At 43.1% G+C, this 27,305-nt stretch overlaps 1 long non-coding RNA gene and 1 pseudogene across 1 annotated transcript in view; both read left to right on the forward strand.

Moving 5' to 3' along the window:
• Window positions 1–20,044, forward strand: part of LOC146425297 (uncharacterized) — a 31,580-nt pseudogene extending 11,536 nt beyond the window's left edge.
• Window positions 1–27,305, forward strand: part of LOC146425296 (uncharacterized) — a 474,460-nt gene that overhangs the window by 30,176 nt on the left and 416,979 nt on the right. The window lies entirely within an intron of this gene.

A 27,305-nucleotide genomic window follows, 5' to 3' on the forward strand; every position in this document is an offset into this window, starting at 1 on the left:
GGTGAGGTTTGGAGCTGATGTTCCATTAATGGCTGTTGACAGCCCTTGTCTTTTGGGCTAATCTCAGTCTGTTGATATGTTGAGTTCATCAGACCTCACCTGGTAGAACAATGCCCTGGAGAGAAACTTAAAACTCCTTTTCCCGGGGAAAAGGCAAACAAAACCTTTGACTAAAGTTATGCAAAATTTTTAAACTGGTATATTTTCCAACAGAAGCATTCAAGGTCAGATTGGACAGGGCTCTGAGCAACCTGGTCTGGTTGAAGATGTCCCTGCTCATTGCAGGGGGTGTTGAACTAGATGACTGTCTTGGTTTAAGACAATTTAAGGGGCTCACTCTACAAAATTAGTTACCTCCCCTTTTAGTTTTAACCACTCTCCTTTCATCCATAAGGAGAGATGAATGCAAGAAGATACAAGTGAACAAATAGCAGCTTACTAAAAAATGAAACAGCAACATGCAAAAATAACAGTAATAATCACTTGATACAAAGGTGCCAAATCTTTTAGACTCTCTGGGAACAAAGAAAAACAAAACGGTGGCGAAACCCCTCCCCCAAGATGGCACCCTCCATAGACAACCTCATGGTCCATGAGACAAAGGCAAAATGGCAGGAAAACCCCCTTCTCCCGACCACACATGGAGAAAGAGAACAAAGAGAGAAAAAAACCCACAGCAACCAAACCTCTGCGATTACATAAACTCCTTCTTCCCCCAAACGACAACCAACAGGGAATAAGGACAAAAAAAAGAAAACCTGGAGTCCAAAAATAGTCAAATCCCCCTCAATCTGGATAAGATCTGTCTCTCTCTCCATTGACAAAAGTGGCTGGGGAACTCTGAAAGGTGAGGAACTTGGGAACTGGAGAACTCAGGAACTGGGGCAGCAGCGAACCTCCACAGGTTCAGCAGTGGCAACTCCTGGTGCAGACAGGTGTTGTGAAATTCACTCTGAAACAGTTTTGGAGCGCAAAATGTAGCTTCTCAGGTTGCTACTGCAGCTACTTGGAGCCTTCAGAGAAACAAAAGAATGCTTCTGCCTTGCGCTGTCTCAGTTTTCCTGGCCAGAACAAAAGAGAAAGGGCAAGAGCAGCTTCTGTGTGAGTGACCCTGATTTTTAAAGACACTTCTGGTCAACCCCTGAGGCACGGATTGACTCCACAACTCAAATAGTTATGAAGTAGGGCTGTGGCTAGCACAGGTCTTTCCCATGAGAATTCCTTTTGTGTTTTACAAACAAAGATAAAGTTTGGATGTTATTAAAAACAGTGTCTCGAGATTTGGACAGTGCAGGCCTGGCCAATCAGGCCTAGTGGGGAGGTTTCTGGCTGACCAATCTGGGTGACCTTTGAAAACTCTATATATATGTTGGATTCAAACAATAAAGTACTTTTTTCTATGCCACGCTGAGAATCGGGGCTTTCCTTCTCTGCTAGCGGCTCAACAGCGACATAGGTATGCATTTATTCCAGCTGGGGTGCATGGGGGGTAGCCCCTCCAAAGGCATGCACACCCTCAGCAGCACTTCACTAGGTTTATATTAGGTTATAGGTTACATATGCATAAAGTTAGACAAAGCCCCCATACATATTCATTATCTATCCCCGCTTCATATTATAATGAGTTCAAAGTTCATTTAAATATGTTCGCGCAAGCGCAGTGTCACAGATTAATTGGGGGCAAGGGTCCTGAAGATAAATGAGGGACAAAGTTAGTAGTCTTCCTCATGATAAACTCTTCACCCTGTTCCCTTGCGCAAGCTCCCTTGGTTCTTGGTCCAAGTCCAAGCCTTAGAACTAACTTGTACCAGTTCTGGGGTCTGAGAGCAGGATGTTCGGTCACACACAGTAATTTTTATCAATAGTCCCACGTTCTTCTTTGCATCCTCCCCTTCTGCTTGGCAAGCGCAAAAACCGTTAAGCAAGCGATATATTGTTTTAGCAAGTAGCTTCTAGTAAATCATTATCTAACCTCTGGCCTCCTAAATTAGTTCCAAAAAATTATTATTCAGCTTCTAGCCCTCCTAAATTAGTAACTTCTAGCCCCCCTAAATCACCCCCTCCATGACTCCAGGAAAAATACCTCGGTTCTGCTTCTGGTCCTTGGGTCTGAAAGAGACAGTTACGATTTTTTGGCATATAATATAGCTCAGATATGGAATACAATGCACAATTAAATGTTACCCAGGAATATGACTATTAAAGGTCCCTTCCAAGCCAAACTATTCTATGATTCTATGGTTCTAAATGTACCTCTTCACAAGTCACTAAAAGTCCATCATTTACTTACTAGTAGGGAGGCTGCTATTTCTGGAGGCTGCTGTTTCTGCTATTCACTTATTAGTGGGTGTGATAAGTACATATTGTAATATTGGCTTTTCGCAAATATTAAAATGGATGCTATGTGTATAATTTTAATTCTTACAAAAGTAGCCTTGTTATGGAGATATAGTTGTGTAATAATAATACCTTTTTTCTGTTACTAACTAAACTTAGACATAGTGGTGAAATAGCCGATATGGTTATTTTAGAATACTTGTGGTTAACTTACAATAACTGAACCGCCTGCTTGGTTGGATAACATCCAAAGAACGGTGTGATGAAGAACCCTGCCACTGACATTTCAACTATCAGCAACTGTCATCTGCAGAGACCACTGAAGAGGGCTCAAGCTGGGGGTGATAACACGACTGACTAAGACCACAGCCAAGAGGACTGAACATGCTCTAAAATGGTGGATCAGAGGAGGGGCCATGCTAAACAGTTCCTGGAGCATGCAAACTAGTTTGGGGGGAAGTTTGAATATGTATAATTGCTTATGAATATGTATTAGGCTGATGTAATAGGAAAGGTATATAAAGAGGGTCTCCATCAGTGATAGGTGTGCTTCTGGCTAATTGCCAAGCATCCAGCGCTTTTACTTTGCTTTATTGTCTTTGTCCTCTATTGTCCTTTATTAAACTTTTAAATTTTAACAGGAGAGTGAAACGTCGTTAACGCAGAGGGGGAGGAGGGGTGGAACCAGGCCTCTGCGTTTACCAAAAGTGTCTCTATGGCTATCGAGAGATCACTCCAGCCAGCACTGCTCTGGTGCTGTACAGAAAGGCCCTTCTCACACCCGTGCCGGTGTAAGGCACATATTCTCACTCACCCACGGAGTTGGATAACTCGTGCGTCACCAGAGACAAAGAACTCAGAGCGCTCAGTCAGCTGGAGGCTCCAGGGGTTTATTCTGAAGAGTTCCAGGGTGAAAGAGGGCGAGAGACCCCAGCCGTCTACATTTAAAGGGATGGCTGGAGGGTCAGGGGAGAGGAGGCGGGGGGAACACCACAACCAATGGGGAGGAGGAAGGGATGGAATCAGGGGTTAGGTTACAGCTGGGGGGATTTACATAATTTGGGGAGGGACCATCGTGTTCTCCAGGGGGGAGGCTAAGATGTCTCCCACCAGTGAAGCCCTGCTGTATTGGAACCACTCGGCTCCCCAGCAGTTCCTGAGGTGGTATTATCTACCCCAACACGTCGTTTTTCACAGTGGATGAAAAGGATCTATTAACTCCTATAGCCACTGATAATGTTAGAAAACATACCAGTGTAAAAATTTTTATATAACTTTAATCAGGCTTGTTTGGCCTTTGCCTTGGGGAAAGGTATTTTAAAGGTTTTTTTTAGGAGATGTACCACCACTCTATGGAGATGGGCTTAACATATCAAGAGACTGGGAGTAGCCCAAAAGATGTCCAAAAAGATAGCAAACATCAACAGAACATCAACGGAACATCAATGGCCATCCATGAACATCTACCCCAGACGCTGCCTCTGGCAAAATTGGAGATATCTTGTCCAGAAAGGACTGATAAGAAATCAAAGAGTGAGGACCGAATTAACATCAGAAGCAAAGACATTTGGGTCCAATAGGAAACCAAATACTAAGAACTATGCAACTTGGGACCAATGAACACTGAACCAATTCATTTCTATGAGTTTTGACTGTATAAAATATCTGAAAAATCTAGTAAAAGCCATGTGTCATGGAATGATTCTCTCTGCACACCCGGGCTATGTGTGGAAGAGATGATTTCTGTGGTACATCCTGGCCAGAACAACATCCTAGCCAGAAAATGAAGTAATGCCTTGACTGTCTAACATTAAAAATGTTGTTGGAGGATTTTTGTTTTTACCACAGTTTTGGCAACAATAATAAAATCCAACAGGGGTATGCTCAGCTACGGAATATCAGAAGCCCTGATGGACAGGATATTGTGTTGCCTATGCTCTATCACTGGCTGAATGCAGTAGTTTTAACAGCACACACAGATCCGGCCGAGTTCGTGTTGCCCCTCGGGACATGGTCTGCAATTGATTTGCCCCAATTGTGCCCAGAGACACTTCAGAGACAAAGTCAGAGAAGTGGGTATTTGCTTTATTCGGTGCACTGGGTGTGGGGAGTTCACTCCACAAACACACACCTCAGTACCTCCAAAGACACAGTGTTATAGGTAAAATTCATGAATATTCATCACATTCCCCAGGATAGGAGTGGTTATACAAATTATTTCTCGGAAATCATTGATATTATTAGCATGTGCCTTATGCATGCTCCCTATGTCCCAGTGGTCTTTGGAGACCCCCAAAAAACCCTCCAGGATGAAGATCCTAGTAGTCTTCATCACAATGCACTTTTCACCTTTCTCTCTGGAGCATGCGCTGTCCTTCATGAGATGATTCAGCAGTTTCTTGTCCTGGCTTCAAAGGATTCTTTTGCCCCTCTTATCTTCATAAGATTAAGGGAATCTTGTTTTTCTAGGTTTTAGAATTCACATATTCTTTCTCTCAATAGTTAACTTGAGTTACCTGTTTGACCACTCCTTTCTCACAACAGAGGAAGGTATTGGTTTGCCTGGGGCAGATGGGGGCGGCTTATGCCCTGACCACAGGGTCTAATCCCTATGAAGTGGCACAGACAAAAAATATTAAAATGCAGTTCACACAAGGGGCACCTGAGAAATTGAGACCCCTGGTTGCATTAGTAGCCATCAATATTAAGGGTTGATTTAGGGGGCTAGAAGTTGGATAATAAAAACAATTTACTGATTTAGGGGGCTTGAAGCTGGATAATAATCTTCTGGAACTGATTTAGGAGGCCAGAGGTTGGATAATGATTTACTAGGAGCCTTTTGCTGAAAATAATATATCATTTGCTTAATGATTTTTGTGCCTGCCTAGCAAAAGGGAGGATACAGAAAAGAATGCCAAATTATTGATAAAAATTAGTCACTGTGACCGAACATCCTGCTCTTGGACCCCAGAACTGGCTCAAGTCAGTTCTAAGGTTTGGATTTGGACCAAGAACCAAGGGAGCATGTGCAAGGAGACAGGGTGAAGAGTTCATCCCAAAGAACACCTCAGTTACTTCCTCCCAACTTGCCCACGACCACCGGGACCCCTGCCCACAATTGATCAAATGGCACTGTGCCTGTGCCAGCATATTTAAATGAATTTTGAGCTCATTATAATATGAAGCAAGGATAGGTAATGAATATGTTTAGAGGCATTGTGTAACTTCACGCATATGTAACCTGTAACCTAATATAAATCCAGTGAAGTGCTGCTGAGGCATTCATGGTTTTGGAGGGACTACCCCCCATGCACCCCAGTGCTATGAAGCACGGAATTGACTCCACAACTCAGATAGTTATGAAGTAGGTATGTGTTTATTCCAGCTGGGGTGCATGGGGGGGTAGCCCCTCCAAAGACATGCACGCCCTCAGCGGCACTTCACTAAGTTTATATTAGGTTACAGATTACATATGCATAAAGTTAGACAAAGCCCCTATACATATTCATTACCTATCCCCGCTTCGTATTATAATGAGTTCAAAGTTCATTTAAATATGCTTGCGCAAGCGCAGTGTCTTCAGATTAATTGTGGGCGAGGGTCCCGATGATTAATTATGACAGGTTCCATCCTCTTCATCACGATGAACTGTTCACCCTGTTCCCTTGCACATGCTCCCTTAGTCCTAGTCCAAGCCTGAGAACCAACTCGTACCAGTTCTGGGGTCCAAGGGCAGGATGCTCAGTTACACTCAGTGGTTTTTCTCAATTATTTGGCTCTCGTCTCTCCATCCTCCCCGATACCAGGTAGGCACAAATTCATCAAGAAAATAATAAATGGATCGCAGCTGGCATATCTTAGTAAATCATTATGCAATCTCTGGCTCTCTAAATCAGTTCAAAAATATTACTATTATCCAGCTTCTAGCTCTTTTACATTAGTAATTTCTATTTTACCCTAAATCAGCTAGAATAAATACATACCACTTCATAACTATTTGAGTTGTGGAGTCAATCTGTGCCTCAGGGTAATATAAGTGCCTTGATTACTACCTTGAGAGATGTTGGAGCCATGGACTCAGAGCCAGCTGTGCGGATAGTGAAAGAACATAAGCTGGCAAAACCAAAGAGGGTCACTTGCAGGTGACAAGGAAACAAATGTGGAACAATCCTGTGCAAGCTGGTGTTCCACAGTCAGAAATAGATGATATTACCACATCAGAAATATTTCGGCAGAGGAGAAAATTAGCATTTGTGAAAAGAAATAATCCCCCCCACCCCCCCCACCCCTCCTGCCACCTGTGTCACTGAAACTGTGGGAAAAACAAAAACCCTCCAATGTTGGGGAAGATGAAATAGGAAAGCCGTATAGATATGATTACCTTGCAAAAGATACTGAGGATATGGAAAATATGAGCGAGATTGAAATGAAGACAAGGTTTGAGTTGTAGAGTAACTAAAGAACAATGGTATAGCCACGGAAGGTAATCCCCCTTCTTGACAGAACAATGCCCTCTGCCCAGGCAAGTCCAAAGGTCAGAGCAGACCCTACCTGCCTGGTAGAGATCCCAAAAAGCAGTTTTTTTAAGGTTTGAAACATGACCCCGTATGGTAATGTGATGATTCTTATAGGTTGTATGTAAATGCTGTAGGGTTTGTAGTTTGTCTTTGATTGGTTAAAGAAGAGTTGAATATTCAACAGAGAAGATGATTTATTGCATTGTAAACAGCAAATCGCTCTCTTTTGCTCTCTTCTTTCTGCTCTCTCTCTCTCTCTCTTTTCTCTGGCCTGCTTTGGGCTGCGTCTTGCAGCCTAGCAGGCCTCTCACGCTCACGCTCTTTCGCAATAAACCCTCATGTTCTAAAACTCATCTTTAGAGATCTCTTGTCCCTATTTTTATCCCCATAACTAAACTCCACGGAGTTGTTTCCTTACACTCCAACAACATTTTTAATATTAGACAGTCAAGGCATTACTTCATTTTCTGGCTAGGATGTTGTTCTGGCCAGGATGTACCACAGAAATCATCTCATCCGCCCTTAGCCTGGGTGTGCAGAGAGAATCATTCCATGGCACATAGCTTTTATTAGATTTTTCAGTTATTTTATACAGTCAAAACTCATAGAAATGAATTGGTTCAGTGTTCATTGGTCCCAAGTTGCATAGTTCTTAGTATTTGATTTCCTATTGCATCTGGATTTCTTCACTTCTGATGTTAATTAGATCTTCATTCCTTGATTTTCTTATTAGTCTTTTCCAGATGGGATGTCTCCAACTTTGCCAGAGTCGGAGTCTAGGGTAGATGTTCATGGATGGCCATTGATGTTCCGTTGATGTTCTGTTGATGGCCTTTATCTCTTTTGGGCTACTCCCAGTCTGTTTAAATGCTAAGCCCATCAGGCCTCACCTAGGGAAACAATGCCCTGGAAAGAAACTTCATTTCCCGAGACAAAGGTTAACAAACTTGTCTAAAATTATATAAAAATTTTTACACTGGTATGTTTTCCAACACCTGGAAGCACCGCAGTTCCTGGCAGATGCCGAAACATCAGTTTGGTGGGTCCCCCCAAATTGCTGCCACTGTAGCCTTTCACCGGGAGCAGGACCAGTGCCCCTATGTTCCTCTAACTATAAAGTGGCAATGATGCCAAAAAGGTTAATTCAATTTCTACTGTGACTGTGAGGTTTTAGCAGAGAAACAAGGCCTGCAGAAACTGCTGTCCAAGCAAGGACGTTGGAAGATAAGAGGAGACATCTGGCTCGGGAATGTGGCTACAGACAAAAAGACTGAGTTTGGGAACTTGGGGAACATGTGGAGGGTTTTATGATAATGGGCAAATTATAATATGCATTGAGAAAGAAGTGGTCAAATAGAAAACCCAAATCTATTTGCACTTCAACCATCCTTGTTTCTTTGAGCTTTTGCCCCCTTCCACCAGCACGGCACCTGTCCAGGGCTGAAGGATGAACTCTAATTCAAATTCAAATTGTAGTTGACAGCTTCTCAGAGAGGAGTGAATGTAGGTAACAGCTCTGGCCTGATGGCTTATCAGCTAAGATGTACAAGCATGCATTTGAAACCAGTACAGAAACCGCTGAATCATCCCATGAAGGACTTTCACCCTGGAGGGGTCTTTGGGGGTCTCCAAAGACCACCAGGACATACAGAGAATGCGTGGTGCACATGCTAATGATATTAATGATTTGTGTAACCACTCCTATCCTGGGGAATGTAATGAATATTCATGAATTTTACCTATAACACTGTGTCTTTGGGGGTACTGAGGTGTGTGTGTTTGGTGGAAACAATTCCCCCACACCTGGTGCATCGAATAAAGCAAATACCCACTTCTCTGACTTGGTCTCTGAAGTGTCTCTGAGCTCGATTGGGGCAAATCAAATTGGCACCCCAGATGGGACCCTAACTCTGCTCGGCTGCCGGATCCAGGGGTAAGCAGACCTCCCAGTTGCAACCCTGAATTTTCAGGGGGAGCTCAGCTGTCCTTTGGCTCACAGCGGGAGTAGACTAAGGACCATCTGCACCAAATTAAGGTATTTGCTACTTTTAAAATAAATGCCTGCAGGTCTGGGGTACTAGTCCCCGAGGGTGGGTTGAGACTGGGTCTCCCAAAATTAGTCCCGGGCAAGGGATTGTATCCCCAGGGTTGGACCCCGCTATAGTGAAAGGTACCTTTAAGGGGTTGTACCCCCAGGGGTTGGACCCCACTGTACTACACCATCATACTGTAATTTTTGTTCTGTCTGTCATTATTTTGCTACTGTGATACTGTGTCATTTTTTTGTTACTGTGTGAGTGTGAATGAATGAGACATGTCTCCGACACGAAGCGATAGTGGAGTTCTATCTGTGTTTCCATTCTCTGGCGACAGAAACGGCCAGAGAAAAGCGAAGTGACTGGCAAAGAGTGAATGAGTATAAATCACATATAAACCATTGGTTTGGAGTATCTGGAAGAGGGCAGATTGTATTATTGAAGGGAAAAGATTTTAGCTACTGAATTGAGAACACCCAGACCCCAACATCTTTCTAATGTAGCTCCATTTGATTTTGCTTTTGAAATCCTGTGTTTTGTGTGTGGAAACAGTTGTGAAGCTTGGACTTAGTGAACTCGTATTAATTGTGAGGAAGCGATACTGTCTATTTGCTTGAGTGCTTTTGAAATTTTTTAATGTGTGTGTGTATACTGTGTGTGCAAAATTTTACCTGTGTTAATTTGTATTTTTGCCGGCATATAAATTTATGCGGGGATGCCTGTGAGGTAAAAATAACTAGTTGAACCTAATAAGTACCTCTTTGGAACTCCTGTGTGTAGCTGCTGAAATATGGTTGTAGCCGATCAGAGAACCGGCTGATAAGAGATCAGTCTGCTATCTGCAGGGAAGAGAGTCACTGAAAGCAAGAATGTCTGTAGAAACAACAAAATCCTCAGGGGGAAGAAGTCCAGCAATTAATAGAAATGAATTGTTAAAGATGTCAAGAGCTCCCATTATACCAGGGATGCCCCACACAAAAGCCCTTGATAACTTTTAAGGTGGGCCTAGATTGAGAAGAGATGTGAAAGCTCTTGATTCACTTTGAATTTTATCCCCAAGAGAGAAAATCATCAACAAAATCTTCAAATATTCAAGGAGCAAGTGGAAAAGATGAAGTGTGCTCCTTATTCAGCCACTATTAGTAAATGTGGGGAATAAGTTTGAAATGCATGAATTTCTGTTTGTTCTTAATTGTAATTGTAATGTACTAGAAAGAAATTTGATGGCTAAAGTGGGAATGCACATTAATATTGTGAAGAACTACAAAAGCTAACACCATAGTATCTTTGCCTGAAAGGTTGTGCTGAAATAAACCCAAAAGTGTGGGCAGCCTCAAAGAAAAAATAGATAATGAAAATAAATCAATAATAATAGTATAATTGGCTATTCTCTATTTGAAGTAACTACCAAAATGTTATTGTGCTTAAAATACAAGTGCATGGTAAATTTGTAATTCTTTTGGTGTTGTCTTGGTTTGAAAGACAGGGGTCTGCCAAGAGAGGTTGAACCTTCCCCTAGAGCAGAGGATGTGATTTTCTTCCCCTCCTCCCTCCGAATTATTTAATTTTGTAAATCAAGGGCTTTCAGGCAAAGGTATGGGAAAAAGGAGTATCAGTTCTTTACTAGTATCTATAAACAAACAATAACAAAAATAGCAAACCACAACTAGAACCAGAAAACCAAACAGCAGATAACGTGAGCTGCTGAGTCTTCTCCCGTGTGGTGCAATCACGGTTGCAAGCAGCAGGGGCGCTGTTGAGCTCCCGGCCGGCCAGGGCAGGTGTGATGACTCCCGAGCGGCTGCAGGTGGCGCTGTGGCGCAGGGTCAGGTCAGCATCGGGGAGCTGTAATGGCGGACGGGCTGAGAAAAGCGCGGAGGGCAGCGAAGCAGCTCAGGGCAGCGAGAGAACAGGGCAGTAGGAGCGGGCGCTCTCTCTCTCCGGCCAGCGAGAATTTCTGCAGTCACAGCAGACGCTGCGGTCTCATGCGGCAGAGGGCGGGGCAGGCAGCAGAGGCAGCCGAACTCTCCCAGCAGTAGCCGCGGAAAAATGCAGCCCGGGGAAACGCGCCCTCCCCAGTGGGAAGAAAAGTTGAATCAAAGCTCACCCAGCCAGGAGAGAAGAGGAAACAGGGCACAGTTGGATTTCCTCTGGTAGCAGCTGGGAAAGCAAAGAGCCAGCAGCCTCTCCCCTCCGCGTCCGAACGACGAGAGAGTGTTCCCCGGCAGCTCTCCCTTACCTTGCCCTGCCCAAAAACCTAGCCTTTGTCTTTTACAAAAGGGCTTGATTGCTCCGAAAATCAGACGATTTGTTGCCTAGTAACAGGAATGGGAAGAAATTCTCAACCCCCAACAGGTGTACACGAAGATTTGGAGTTTAGTTTAAAAAAAAAACAAAACAAAACAAAAACCCCTAAAGTTCCATGTGTAAAAACCCTCAGAAACTGAATTTGTATAAAGGATATACCAAATTTTGTAATTAACTATTTCAGAGTTAAAGTCTCCTTCCTGGGTTACTCTGAGTTGTTGGGTTTTTTTTGAACAAAGTTTTGCTCAAGTGCTTTTAAGTTCTTTAGCCTTCAAGTAGCCAAACAAATTGCCTTAGAGAAAATGCAAATTATCTGCTGCGGAGAAGAAATTTAGAACTGCTGAAGGGAAAGTGTGGACAAAGTGTGTCTCTCAGACACTGTCTGGGCTGTTCAGGCAGCCAAGAGCATGACAATGTGTGCTTAATTCAAGTCCCCGAGGGGGTTCAGTCCTCTCTGCATTGTTTGTTGTCATGGCAAGTAACTTTTGCAAAAAGTGTTGTTCTCCCATGCTTTGAGAATTTGGCAGCCACTTTTTGGAGAACACGGCGGCCTGATGCTAATTTTCGTAAGTTGCCAGATCCAGTGGCTGGAGGCTATTTATTGTCTCAGAATGTAACCAGAGGCTGGCCGCATTATCTGCAAAGTTGTGCAGCCAGAGCTCTGATGGTAAATGAAGCCCGAGGGCTGACAATAGGAATATACCTCATAAGTTCCACACCAAGTTGAAGATTTATTGACTCAAGGAGCATCTGAGTAGATGACCAGCATAGTAATTGTACTGTAAATCTTGTTTAGTAAAACAAGAGGATTTAGAATTGAAAAACGAGGGGGTTTGACTCAGCCTCCTTGAGGGGGTTGAGGAGAACCTATGACTGCACAGCATTCAGGTGATAAATCTCCAGACCCAGGCTAGGGAAGATTCGCGGAGCACTCCCCAACCTTGGGGAAGGAACATGTTTGGTGGTAAGTCTTCAAGAGTACTAGAAGAGAACAATTTGAAAGATACACTATCATTAATGAAAGAAAGTTAAAATAAGTGAGACATTGCCTCTCACATGGTCAGCTCGAGCAGCAGAGCTGTAGGTGCTTGTGAGATGCTGCGAACTATATCGGGGCAGGATAGTGATTACTAATTCTACATATGCATATAGAGTAATACATGCATTTAAGAAATTATAAGAAAGAAGTTTATTAACCTGCAAGAGTAAAACATTAGTTCATTAGATCTTAATTTCTCAATTATTAGAAACTTGATTTGTATAAGAATTTCCAATGGGGAGTTGAAAGAGGCAAGAATTCATCCTTCTCCCCACTCTAACGTGTTATCACTGTGCAAGTTTGTTTTAACATCCTTAAGTGTGTCCTCATCAAATAAAGAGCTGTGTCCAGACGTGAGACAAGGAGCCACTCAAGCCACAGAAGCAAAAAGAACTGCTGACTTCCCTCATGACTGTGAGATCTACGGGCAAAGACTTCTCTCTAATGTGAAACTCCAGACAAAGAGGACACAAAAGAACAATATTGGACAATACAATATACAGTAAATCAGTTAAAAGCTGCAACACCAAAATGAAACACATTAAATGGTTTTGCTTTTTGTATTTCCAGAACAGCATTACCCACAGTCAGCTATCCTAGCAAAATCTTGTAATAATTGTAATGGCAAGTATGGCTTCAGATGCAAAGGGGTAAGTAAGCCAGAAAAAAAAAGAAAGCTATACCCTTTTTAATGCATGCACATGAAACAATGACATTAGCTTATGGGCTTAAATCTAAATTTGTGAAATTGAAATATAACAATAACAAAATAATTTTATTTTTAAAATGAAAAAGTTTCAAAAGAATGGCTGGCTATTCTACTAAGTATTAGTAATTGTCACATTTCTAACTGTTGCTGTTTAATGCATATTTGTTTGTCCAGTGCTTGAGAATGCTAAGCCCCACAAAAGGAAAATACTGCCTTTGAAAAATCGCTGAAAGTCATAGACCAATCTGCCAGGCTTTGGGCTATGATTTAAATTTAAAATACCAGTTATGGTTCATATGATGCTTTCCTCTTTCCTTTCTCCTCTGTCTGCTAGAATTCCCACCAAAAAGGGAAAGGGGGATGGGTAATTCAAACCCCACTTCAGCAAGCTACGGAGGCGAATTGTTAAAAGTGCCATTTTTCAGTAGCACATTTGAGGTCCTGGAAAGAGCTCGCAAAATCATATAGAAAAGATCCTGAATGTCTGTTGATTTTTTTGGGTGGCTAATACTTGTGAGCATATTTTTTCTGTGAATTGACAGATAATCTAGATTTACGGAGAGTAAAATAAAGGACTAGAAAAAAAAGGGGGGGAAAAGATAGCCTAATTAGATCACAAGCAAAAAACTAACAGTACGAGAGTCTTAGTTATCATTTATACTTTCCTCTTTCCTTTCTGCTCTGTTTGCTAGAAATTCCACCAAGGTGAGGAAAAAAGTACAACCAAGAAAAGATATCAGTGGTCCTGATCACTATCTGGAGCCATGATGTGGGCTGCCAAAACTGAAAAGATTAATGTCTCTGAGACACTTCAAGATGCCTGTGTGTGTGGTGTGTGTGGGGAGGGGGCAGGTCAGGCCTTGCCCTGGTGAGACAGTGAACTGCTCCTCACCGCAGCCCAAGAGCATCCCAGCGCTGCAGTAGTGTTCTTAATCATGGACATAGCAGAGGCAGTGCTCCACAGAGCTCCAATCCCAGTCCTGTAGTAAGGTCAGCCATGCACACAGCAGAGGCAGTGCTCCATTCTCCCCATCCCTGACCCCAAAGAAACCCGCTGGGGGATGAAAAGCCCAAGAAAGCCAAAAGAATTAACATTCCTCTTAGAATTACTATAGATTCTGTCTTTCTTCTTTTTCTTCAAAATAACTGCCCAAAATTCTAGACCTATAGGGGGGCTAATATGTAAAATAAAAATCAAACTAAAGTAAGACCATAGCCCAAGAGTTGGCCAGTGCCCCCAGGGCAAAGTTGATATTGGATATATGAACACAGTGCCCATAAAGTTTTGCCCTTGGGATGGCAAAGTCGCTGTGCAATAAGATGCTATAAGAGCAAATTGAGATTAAGATCATCTCACAACTAGCCATGCAAAATAGACTTGCATTAGATTAGTTGTATTTGAATAAATGAATAGACACAGATTTGCAGACAATTTTGGACAAAACGCAAACATTGCATCAGATCACTTTAGATGACACTTCTTGAGAATTTAAAGAAGTATGGGACAAACTTATAGCATGGTCTTATTTAACCATTTCTGGTAATTTGATGATAGCAGTCTGAACGAACTTTGTATGTGTCAGCTCTGGTGGATACAGGTGAAGAAGTTACTGTATTACATGGTGATATTGCTCCTAATGAAGGTACTTTGCAGATCTGTATCTTGGGGGGTGTAAGGGTCAATCAAAGAATCAAGTTCTGTCACAACATTTCTCATCAGAAACTACAGGTGCAGGACTTACACAGAGAATGCTTTGTACCTACCCAAAGCTGGTACAGAACAAATGCTGTGCACCTGCCTGAGTTGGTACAGAACAAAGGCCTTGTGCCTGCCAAAGCTGGTATGTGATGAAGGCTTTGCACCCGTCGTCCTGACACCCATTGTGAAAAACCTGCCGACCATGCCTCGGACACTCCTCCCTTGACCCTGCCAAGTGGAGATTGGCAAATCTCCACAAGAATTAAGGGGGAGCAAAGGCGGGTGGCAAGGAGGGACCAGGTGTATGGACTAAGCATAAAAGACAGCTGTGGAGTGACTGAACTCCGAAGATCTTCCCCACCGAAAGATCACATCGATCTTTGAAGAGGCCAAGGAACGCCTACTGACCGGGACCCCAGAGACAACAGACATCTGTGGACCTGTGGTGGTAGCTATAGTCCCCTTTCCTTCCCTTTCCTCCCCATCTTTTCCCAATTTTCTCTCTTTCTCTCTCTATCACAGGCCACTTTACGGGCTAAATTAATAAAGTTCCCCTTTGGATTGAAATTTAACTCCCTTGACTTGTTGGATTTTGTGCTTTCTTTTCATTTTGCACTCCGAGATCATAGCTGGTACAAACCATCATGCATCTGCTTATAAGTGGACCATGACAGGGGGCAGTTCCACCCCTGCCCTTCAAGCTAAGGTTATTTTAATGATAGGAGAAGACATTCCATTTGTCACACAGGTGTTAATTTTCCCCAATTAAAGAATATATCATGGGAAATGGTGTGCTGGCAGAGCAAACTGTTGAAACACTGAATGATCGCTTTTGCTTTGGCCCTTCACAAGCGAGATTTGCCACTCGATCTGTAACTGCTTTATGTGGGCTCCTGGAGTGGGACCCTGTTGTGCTGCCAGAACCTGCCAGGGTGGTGAATTTAAAGCAATATGGTGTTCCAAGGGGAGAGAGGACACCACTAAACCGACTCATGTACTCCAAGGAATGGGAATTGTTAGAGATATGACTGCTTTAAATGGCCCTATTTGGACCATTCAAAAATCAGATTGCACTTGAAGAGTAACTGTTGTGAGTCGATGCAGCCAGCCTGGGGAAAACAGCCACCTACTGTGACACATGCATGACCTGTGTAACCCTCCTCTGCTCCTGCATCCTCTGGTGTGAGCAACATGAGTGGACTGGAGTCAGCTGCAGGGACCATGCACTGTGCCTGATTTTCAGAAGGCAGGTGACTGCATTCCAGCTAAGCTGTCAGCCTCGAGCAGGCTGGAAAACACAGATAAAGCCAATTTGAACAGCAAAAAAAAACCCCAAAAGGCAAAAACAGCTTAATCCTCCCCATCCCCTCCCCATCTCTGCAAAAAGGTAGCAAATATGGTTGGAAAGCTATCCTATGCTTTTAAAGTAATCTTAACTTTTTCCAACTTTTCTCTACTTTTCCTTTTCTCTCTCTTTGCCTCTTTTACAGCTAATAAAGTGAAAATATAGGTTTTGGTTTTTTTTTGGTATCAACATACAGCTTTGTTTGAGTTTTAGTCTCGTTTCGGGGAATGTTTTACCCTGAAGTTCTTTCCACAGTTCACAGAGAGCTCTCTTTGCTCCTCTATAATTAAGCAGATTGTAACATTTAATTTGGCGTCACGGGTCACGGTTCCCTTAAAATGAGAGTGCTTGTGATAAACACATATTATAGTATCGGCTTTTTGCAAATATTAAAATGGATGCTATGTGTATAATGTTAATTCTTAAAGAAGTAGCTTTGTTATAAAGATATAGTTGTGTAATAATAGCTAATGCCTTTATTTTTGTAGCTAACTTAGACATAGTTGGGAAATAGCTGATATGTTTTTTTTAGAGTTCTTGTGGCTAACTTACAATAACTGAAATAACTAAACCACCTGCTTGGTTGAATAACATCTGAGGAACGGGCATGACGAAGACCCCTGCCGCTGACATTTCAACTATCAGCAACTGTTACCTGCTGAAACCACAGAACAGGGGGCTGTAGTGGGGGTGATACAGGACCCCCTAGACCACAACCAAGAGGACTGTGCATGCTCTAAAAAAGCAGATCAGAGGAGGGGCCATGCTAAAAAGTTCCTGGAACATGCAAACTAATTTGGGGAAATGTTTGAATATGTAAAATTGTTTATGAATACATATTTGACTAATGCAATAGGAAGGGTATGTACGGAATGTCACCACCAGTAACAAGTGTGCCTCTGGCTAAGGCTAAGCACCCAGTGCTGTTACTTTTGCTTTATTGCCTTTGTCCCCTATTGTCCTTTATTAAACTTTTCAAATTCTAGCCAGAGAGTGAACTTCGTTTTTCTCAGCGCTGGTTCCAAAAAATCAATAAATTACTGATTTTTATGATTGATCATTTTGTTTTAGATTAACAAAGTAAGGTACCCTTTTGACTTTTCTTCTTTTTTTTTTTTAAGTAATGTGCACATTGTTACTGTTTGCTTTTTGATGAAATTAATTCAAGGTGCCCTTCAAAAGTGAGGTGTATTACTATGGTTAAGTGTTTAAAATAAGGTGTTCCTGAGGTGTAAGGAATGGAACACTGGAAAATAATTTAAACAAGGTTCCCCTCAGGAAAGATCACTTTGTGTGTGTGTCTTTTATGAAATTTATATAAGGTGCCTTTCCAGGCTGAAGGAGTGAATTTGAAAATTTGCTGTAACTTATACAAGGCACGCCCTGGAAAACATCACTCTGCCTTTGTGATGTAACTTTGTAAAATATTTTTCTGGAGAGAAGGGATGGATTTAGAAATTAACTTACACAAGGTACCCTCTGGAAAAATCTACCCTGTTTTTGTGGTAACATGAAACATAATGCACAAACTCTGGTCAATTTCTTGGATGAATTTGGTGCCAAACCATCTCCGCCAGGAACAGGGTGGACATGAAATAATTGGTGTGATATCCAAGTGATTGTTGATCAAATGTCTACCTTGTGTGCAGGGGTGAAATTCAAAAACAGTAAAGGAAAAACTGTAGTTTGTTCTGTCCTAGGTGCTGCTGTGTTAGCTGCAGTTGAACACAAAGAACACCAACAAAAAGCTTATATAGAAATTGTTGCTTCTTTACAAGATTTGGTTTAAGCATTACAACTGCAGATAAAGGACCAAAAGGCTAACTCCCACCTCCTCCAGGAAGAGATAAGGAATGAAAGACCTACTGCCTGTGTGCTCCATTAGTGAGCTGTGATGGTTTTGCTTAGCCCAGAACATCAGAAAGGTACCTTTAGCATCTAAGAGAAATTTAAACCCTTCAAAAGCTGTTGTGGTAGACCTGAAGAAGTGTCGGAAGGGTCGTGAGAAGACGCACCCCTGTGTTCATGTGTTGGTTTTGCTTAGTCCAGTTTTTGCTAGTGAGTGGGGTGGGGTACAAAGATGGCTCCTGTGTGTCATGTGTGAATGTTCTGGAAGCTTTCACCATGTCCAGCAGAGCCAATCTCTGATGGCTCTGAAGATGATGGACATGCTGCTAGACAAGCCTGGGCCAATTAGAGATGCTAGTTACGCCTCTGTGAAAACATATTTAAGAAGAAATCAAAACAAAGTAGACAGGCAATTCTTTTTAGCTAAAGGAGGAGGAGGAAGAGGTGAGAATATGTAAAGAGAAAACAACATGGAGACACCAAGGTCAGTGAAGAAGGTGGGGAAGGAGGTGCTCCAGGCGCCGGAGCTGAAAACCCTCTGCCACCTGTGGTGAAGACCATGGGGAGAGCAGGTGGTCCCCCTGCAGCCCATGGAGTCCACGGAGGGTGCAGAGATCCACCCACAGCCCATGGGGAGGTGCCCATGCCAGAAGAGCAGGTGGATGCCTGGAGGAAGCTGTGATCCAGTGGGAGTCCCATAAGGAGAGTTAAAGTTGCAGAGGCCTTGCAAGACAGAGAAAGGCCTTGCTCCCGAGATGGAAACAGCCTGGCCTCGGCTTGGAAGTCTGCACCTTATGGACAAGAACTCATGTTGCAGCAGATTAGGGTGGGCTGCTGCTTGTGAGATTAGACCCATGCCAAAGAAGTTCTCAGAGGACTGTGTCCTGTGGGAGGGACCCCATGGCTAAGTAGAGGATCCCTCTCCCTGATTGACTGACCAAAGAAAAAACCCCTTACCCTGTCACTCCCACCCCCCTCTTCCCATGCTCTTGCTTGGAAGGAGGGAGAGGGTGAGCAGAGAAACAGTGTCTGAAGAGGGAGGGGGGTGAGTGAAGAAATGGTGTCTTTAAAGCTATTTTTACTTCTCATTTATCCTCTGACTCTCTTTAGGGTAATAAATCACTTTGCAACCCTAAGTTTTCAGCCTGTTTTTCTCTTTCTTAGTGTGTCCTCCCACCAGTGCCTTATCTCAACTCATGAGTCTGGTGTGTGTGTGTGTTTAACAGTTTTTTTCCTCCCTTTCCTGCACAGCTGAGGCAGGGGAGAGCAGAGAGAGCAAATGTCATAGGTGCCTGGCATTTAGCCAGGGTCAAACCCCGACAAGGAAAAAAGGAGTCAGAGATGGAACTATCTAAGAAACATACCCCCTCTCTGACTTAGAACCTTTGCGTAATCAGAGAAGCTGCCAGTCTTGCTTTGTCCCTTAACTGAGTACATATATAAGGGCTCGGAAGATGACACACCTTACATAACCATGAAAGAAATCCCATATACAGCTACTGAATTGGCTAAATTTCAAAAGGAATATAGCAGAACCCTTAAAGAATCTGAGACTGAGTATGTTTGGAGAGTCTCTCTTACTGGGGGGGACCAAATTCTGTTATCAGAGAAAGAGGCAGAAGGGTTCTGATGGGTGGGGGTCTTTCTGACCACAGGAGATAACCGTGATCCCTGGTCTCTTACCCAAAGAGCAGCTTGTTGGGCTGATGGACTCAACTCCCTGGAGAGAGGAGATCCCCTGGCTATAGTGGGAAACGTTAATCAAATTGTAGGAAGTGTGCAAAAATGTGCTTGTTTACAAATGATGCATGGTAGGGAGTTAATACCACAATGCGAATCCCCTATGATGATGCCTGTAGATCCTGAAAGAATGATACCTCGTATCAGAGGCCTCCCTGAAGCTATGAAAGCTAAAAGGAAAAATAGAAAGCCTCATGAAAGGAGAAAGAGCTGCTGCCAGCATGGATGCAGCTATTACCCCCAAACGTAATCGAGAAAGAAGCAAAGTTTGGACCTGGGGGGAGGTGGCACAAGAATTAATTAATTATGGAAGAAAATATGGTCCAATACATTCAAATACAACAGATTATAAATCAATTCAGCACACAGAGTGCAAAACAACTATGCCTCCAGTAAGACTCCGAAAAGTAATGTTCTCCCCGGGCAAGGAGGACAAACTGTGTTGGTTTTGTGTTGCAGTGCGCTAATAGGATTTTTGTATATGGTTTATGTTCCAGAAATTTCTCCCTAGCAGGAATCTGTACCATCCCCTGCTGTAAGCTTATTAGTGTATCCTTCTCCCCTCCTTAGCTCCTCCCCTTTGGCTTTCCCTGATTGGCTTTTCGGAGCTAACTACGCCCCTCTTCCCTCTGCTCTTAACCCTCTGCGAGAGCCTCATTCGGGGTTCGCCATCTTGGATTTCCAGCCCCTGCATCCTCCCTTGCCTCTCCGTCCTTCTTCACCATCCCCGGACCCTCACCTGTGGACCTTAAATTCCCTGGAAATCACAGACTGCGATCCTACACTTCTTTTATCGCCGCACCTCTACAGCGATTCACGTCCCCAGCAGCTCCACTGCTTGCTGCAGCCACGTGTGCCCCCAGCGTGTTTCGGCCCCGGGCGGCCCGCCTCTGTGTGGCGTGGGGTGGTCGCCCGTGAATCGCGAGACTGCGCTGCAGCAAGGGATAGTTGAAGGACAGGAAATCAGAGAAGGCGAGCCCAGAGCAAAGCCCTGCAGAGGGTTAAGAGGAGAGGGAAGAGGGGAGCGGTTAGCTCCGAAGAGCCAACCAGGGAAAGCCAGAGGGGAGGAGATAAGGAGGGGAAAAGGGTTACACCAATAAGTTTACAGCAGGGGAGGGTACAGACCCCAGCTAGGGAGAGATTTCTAGAACATAACCCATATACAGCTCGTGCTAATATGCATACCCTAAATTCTACTAGCACACTGCAACAGGAAACAACACGGAGACACCATGATCAGTGAAGAAGGAGGGGGAGGAGGTGGTCCAGGCACCGGAGCTGAATTTCCTCTGCAGGCCATGGTGAAGACTATGGTGAAGCAGGTTGTTCCCCTGTAGCCCATGGGGATCCATGGGGGATGCAGAGATCCACTCGCAGCCCGTGGGGGAGGTACCCACACTGGAGCAGGTGGATGCCTGGAGGAGGCTATGGCCCAGTGGGAGACCTGGTGGAGAGAGGGGGCCCCTGATTCCAAGCTGGAGCAGCCCACCCTTGGAGGATTGCACCTTGTGGAAGTGACCCATGCCACAGCAGTTTTGGGATGACTGTCTGCCTGTGGGAAGAATTCATGTTGCAGCAGTTTTGGGAGGACTGCTGCTCGTGAGATTGGAACCACACTGGAGAAGTTCATGGAGAACTGACTCCCGTGGTGTTAAAAACTGGTTTAAACACAAAAGAGCAGAGAAAACTAAGTTTGTGAATAAAGTGGATTGAACCCAGAAAGGTTCGAAATATATCCAAAAATATGATTAAAACCAGTAGAGGTTAGATATTGGTACAAAAAAATTTATATATTTACTAGTGTAAGGAAAATAAATCCACAAACACCAGAGGTTTATGTCCAGAAAGGAGACAGAGGAGTCCTGTAACTTTATTCATGAATAAAGGGAGAGGTTGATTTAGGAGGGGCTAGAATTTATTAATTTAAGGGGACTAGAAGCTGGATAATAATTTTTTGGAACTGATTTAGAAGGCTAGAAGTTGGATAATGATTTACTAAGAACTGCTTGCGGAAGAAAATGTATCATTTGCTTAATGATTTTGTGCCTACCTAGTAACAGGGAAGATACAAAGAAGAAAGCCAAATAATTGAGAAAAACTACTGAGTGTGACTGAACATCTTGCTCTCGGACCCCAGAACTGGTTTAAGTTAGTTCTAAGGTTTGGATTTGGACCAAGAACCAAGAGAGCATGCGCAAGGAGACAAGGCGAAGAGTTCATCTCGAGGAATACCCCAGTTACTTCCTCCCAAACCTGCCCACGACCCCAAGCAACCACTACCTCAATTAATTAAGTGACATTTTGCTTGCGCCAGCATATTTAAATGAACTTTGAACTCATTATAATACGAAGCGGGGATAGGTAATGAATATGTATAGGAGCATTGTGTAACTTTATGCATATGTAACCTGTAACCTAATATAAACCTAGTGAAGTGCTGCTGAGGTGTGCATGCCTTTGGAGGGGCTATCCCCCATGCACCCCAGCTGGAATAAATGCATATCTACTTCATAACTATTTGAGTTGTGGAGTCAATCCATGCCTCAAGGTCATGGGCGTTTCCCATGGGATCTCTCTCAAATTGATGGAGGATGCAGCCTCCTTTTTATCCTAATTCTTAGCCGCAAGTTCCCTCTCTCCCCATTAGTTGAGGTATTCAAGAGGTACAGACTTCCCAGAACACCTAATGTAGACCCCGCGTAATATACATCCCCCCCAAATGCAGAACCTCTTAATACACATCTCCCCTTTCTTCTTTTTCTTATGTCTCTGTTCTTGTAGTTTATTAACACAGTCTTGGGTGAGTCAATCAGTGGAATTCTTCTGGAAATCCTTCCCATTGTTTCTTCTATCTCTCTGTATCCATCCTATCTTACCAGAAGATTCAGGTCTTATCTTACCAAGGGATTTTTTGTAAAGACACTCCCTTATTCCTTTCAATAGTAAAACAGGCAAAACAACAGAAAAGAAAGAAAGAAAGAAAGAAAGAAAGAAAGAAAGAAAGAAAGAAAGAAAGAAAGAAAGAAAGAAAGAAAGAAAGAAAGAAAGAAAGAAAGAAAAAGAGTTGTGGGTGGGGGGACAGGGAGAGAGTGACAGGGGTTAGATAGAAACATATCACCCTTCCGAGGGTCCTAACAATGTCTTGTTGTTCCACTCCATCTGGTCTTCTGGGTGGTGAGGGTCCCCTGCCGCTGCTGCTGTGCCGAAAAGTATAGAATCCAGTGGATTAATATATGTTTTGGGCCAGGTGTTAATGCTCACGTGCCTCCTAAGTGGGTGAGGTTTTGACACTGTCCCTTTGATTTAGGGGGGGCTAGAATTTATTAATTTAGGAGAACTAGAAGCTGGATAATAATAACTTTTGAACTGATTTAGAAGGCCAGAGATTGGATAATGATTTACTAAGATTTGCTTGCTGAAGACAATGTATTATTCGCTTAATGATTTTGTGCCTACCTAGTATCGGGAAGGATAGAGAGAAGAGAGCCAAATAATTGAGAAAAACTACTGAGTGTGACCGAACATCCTGCTCTCAGACCCCAGAACTGGTACAAGTTAGTTCTAAGGCTTGGACTTGGACCAAGAACCAAGGGAGCATGCACAAGGGAACAGGGTGAAGAGTTCATCCTGAGGAAGACTACTAACTTCATCTTCGGGACCCTCGCCCACAATTAATCTGTGACACTGCACTTGCGGGAACATATTTAAATGAACTTTGAACTCATTATAATACGAAGCAGGGATAGGTAATGAATATGTATAGGAGCATTGTGTAACTTTATGCATATGTAACCTGTAACCTAATATAAACCTAGTGAAGTGCTGCTGAGGGTGTGCATGCCTTTGGAGGGGCTACCCCCCATGCACCCCAGCTGGAATAAACACATACCTACTTCATAACTATTTGAGTTGTGGAGTCAATCCATCCTCATTTTGGCAACCCAGGTGGACAAGGTTTGCCTGGCTGCAGGATCGACTGAGGGGCTGACATCCTTAAGCGTGCCCAGGGATTTTCCTGGAGGAACTCTGCTCCTCGGCCACTCACTGCAGGGGCAAGCAATGACCATCTGATACGGCGGAGAAACGGTATGTTGCTTTGGGTATAGGGAAGCCTGTAAGTCATATACGCGTGGCTAGGACTGCTGGCAAGACACAGAGAGACGTCTCTGTGCTCAGCGTCGTCCTTGACTGGGTTTAGCTTGCAAGCGACCGGCTAGGGGAACCAGGAACCAGTGAGGCAATTCGCTGTCCTTAGCTGGCAAGGGGGGGATTCACTGACCGATGGGGCGGCCGCAAGTGATCCTGGGGGTGGATTGAGTGAATCCCAAAGGAAACTAGTTTGAACTAGTTGTTAACACCAGTGTTGTGTTTGTGTGTGTATGTGTGTACAAAATGAAGCAAGTGGTTTAATAAAGGTGGAATGAATATTTGGGTATGGTTGTGAATTATTAGCCTTGGCAAATTAGTGTGGGTTTTTGGAATTTTTGTTGTAATTTGTTGTTGTGGTTGTAAAAGTGTTTATTGTGTTGTAATAAGTGTTTATTGTTGTGTTAGAGTGAGGGTATGTTGTGTGTAATTGTTTGAAGTTGTTATAAAGCTTTGGGTGAGTGTATGCAGTTGATTGAAATTGTAGTGGTAAGTGAATAAAGGAAAACTTTACACTGCAGCCAGTTAGAAGACACTGGTTTTTTTTGAGTGGCTAGATCAAAAGAGCATAGCCCCCAGACCTTTGGCTTTATGTGGATGTAGTACAGCAGCTGCGCCACAGAATGATTAGGGGGTTTTAACACAGTGTCAGGTTTTCAGGCTTGCAGAGTTAGGAGATATTATTTTTTTACTGACCTGTCAGAGAACGACTGGGCAGGTTTAAAGAAAATAAAGTTGGAGCATTATAAAAGTTTATCTTGACCTTTTTTTCCTCTCTCTCTCATAGCAGCTTGGCTTTGATTGAAATTAATGAGATGCTTGCCTGATGCCAAAAATACCTTTTTGTCCTGAATGTAAACATAATTATTGTAAGGTTTGCGCATTGAGTGGGTGTGCTGAATGTCACAAAAAGTGGTATTGTGTTTTTCATTTGAGATCAATGTGGTGTCCAGGGTGTGAGGATTCTGAAATTCAAGCTCGACATAGAATAGCTGAAATAAAAAGCAGAGACCTTAACAAAAGAGACGTACTTACTATTGTGACAGAGTGGTCAGAAGCAGTTGTTATTGCCTTAGTGTGTGGAAAGAGTCATTTAGTTCCTGAAATCTAGTCAGTGCAGGAGGAAAATTGGGAAAAAACAGTAAGGCAGTATGAAAAGAGTTTGCCTGGAAGAGAGATAAAACCAAGAGAAGGAAGTAGATAAGATGGGAACTGGGCAAAGCAAAGTTCCTAAAACTACTCCACTTGGCTGTGTTTTAGCACACTGGAAGGAAATTGCAGGGAGTGGAGGTACAGAAGATAAAAGAACTCTTATCAAATTTTCAACTCAGTGGTGGCCTTTGTACTAGCTAGATGATGGAATTAGATGGCCTCCACATGGGTCTTTAGAATATAACACACTATTACAGTTAATATTTTTAAGACGGGAAGGAAAATGGGGTGAGGTCTCTTATGCTGATATCTTTTCTCCCTTCGAAATCACCCTGAATGGCAAAGAGATTGTGGGATTAGACCTCCCATTGACCCTATGGTATTAGCCCTTGAAAAGGAAGACAAAAACAAAAGGGGAAAAATTAAGAGGTGCTGCTCCTCTTGCAGCATTGGAGAGCAATGTATAAAATCAGATAAGGTTTACCAAGAAATGCAAGAACAGGATTTAACCAATCTGCTTAAGCCTCCCCCTAGGAGACAGGAAGATGTGGACTCGGAAGGAACATTGACTCCAACTCCCTCTTGCCCAGGCAGCCTTATCGCATCTCGGACCAGGAGAGAGGCGCTACAAGCACCCCTAAGGCAAGCAGTGGGACCAGATGGAGAAGCAGTGCTAATTAAGGTACCTTTTTCTACAATCGACCTAGACGCATGGGAAAAAGTGGCCAAAAATTATCCAACTGATCCAGTAAGTACCGCTAAAAGCTTGCGATTTATAATTAAACAGCACAATCCGGATTGGAGTGATATGCATTTGCTATTGGATGCGTTAACTGAAACTGAAAAACAATTAATTTTAAAAACAGCAGGGGATTTGGCAAAGGATTTTTATAAAACACAACAACAAGATATAAAAGATTATTTCCCACTTCAAGACCCACACTGGGATCCAAACAGGTCAGCAGAAAGGCAAAGACTAAAAGATTACCAGGAATGGGTAGCAAAGAAAATGGAAAGGGCCATTCCTAAAATCATAAATGGGTCAGCCTTATATGCATTTAGACAGGGTCCTTCCGAGTCACCATCTGACTTCCTAGATTGCCTGAGACACGCCATGAGTGGCCACACTACATTAGATCCTGAATCTGATGTAGGAATACAGCTACTAGTAAATCTGTTTTTGGGGCAGTCTACAGGGGGCATTAGACACAAGCTTCAGAAGCGTCAGGGGGCAGATGCGAGAAACTTAGAGACCTTATTAAATGAAGCATGGAGAGTATTTAGTTATCGAGAAGAGGGGTACAAACAAGGAAAGAGAAAGTTAGTAGCAATAGTAGAAGAAAGAAATGGAAAACATGAGCCAGAACCACCCAGACAGGGACCACCCAGACAAGGCCCACCTAGGTTTGGTAAAGATCAGTGTGCTAACTGTAACGAATTTGGTCATTGGAAGAACCAATGTCCAAAAAGAAAGCAGAACAACCAGCAAGGAAGACAAGGCCAAGAAGGAGTCATTGCACACGTGAAAGAAGACTGAAGAAGACCGGAGGACTCCACCCTAGTGGATCCACTGGTTATAAATTAAGCTAGGGGAAAAAGAAATAGAATTTTTGGTGGACACGGGGGCAACATATTCGGTTTTAAATAAAGCTTTAATGCCAGTGGGGGATGATTATATCATGGTTCAAGGGGCAACAGGCCAATCTGAAAAGCATATTTTTGCAAACCTTTAAAGTATAAACTGGGAAAGCAATGGGATATTCACAAGTTTTTAGACATGCCCAGATCTTCAAAAGCCCTTTTGGGCAGAGATCTGTTGGAACAGTTACAAGCAACCATTTCATTCAAACATGGGGAAATTACTCTGGAGGTAAATGATCAACAATATGTTGAGGTATTATGTTTAATGCTAACAACCACAGAGGCTGAGGGAGAAATTAGTGAAGAAATTATGAATCAAGTATTCCCTGGGGTATGGGCAACAAATGTACTTGGAAGCGCTAAAAATGCACCCCCAATACAAATTAAGTTGAAAGAAGGGAAACAACCAGTCAGAGTTAAACAATACCCCCTTAAAAAAGAAGACAAGGAAGGAATTAGCCCAGTGATTGAAAACTTTTTACAGCTAGGGCTGTTGAGAGAGTGCAAATCTGATTTCAACACCCCCATTTTACCAGTTTGCAAACCTGATGGCTCATATCGGGTGGTACAAAATTTAAGGGCAGTAAACAAAATAACTGAGGACCTCCATCCTGTGGTGTCAAACCCCTACACACTATTAACTGAGCTAACACCTGAACTGACCTGGTTTGCTCTTTTAGATTTGAAAGATGCCTTCTTTTGCCTCCTTCTCCATGAAGCCAGCCAGAAAATATTCGCGTTCGAATGGGAAAATCCCAAAAGCGGACACAAAACTCAGTTCACTTGGAC

This window comes from Lichenostomus cassidix, chromosome W (genome assembly GCF_008360975.1).
Source record: "Lichenostomus cassidix isolate B80296 chromosome W, HeHo_3.0, whole genome shotgun sequence".
In the NCBI taxonomy this organism is placed as follows: Eukaryota; Metazoa; Chordata; class Aves; order Passeriformes; family Meliphagidae; genus Lichenostomus; species Lichenostomus cassidix.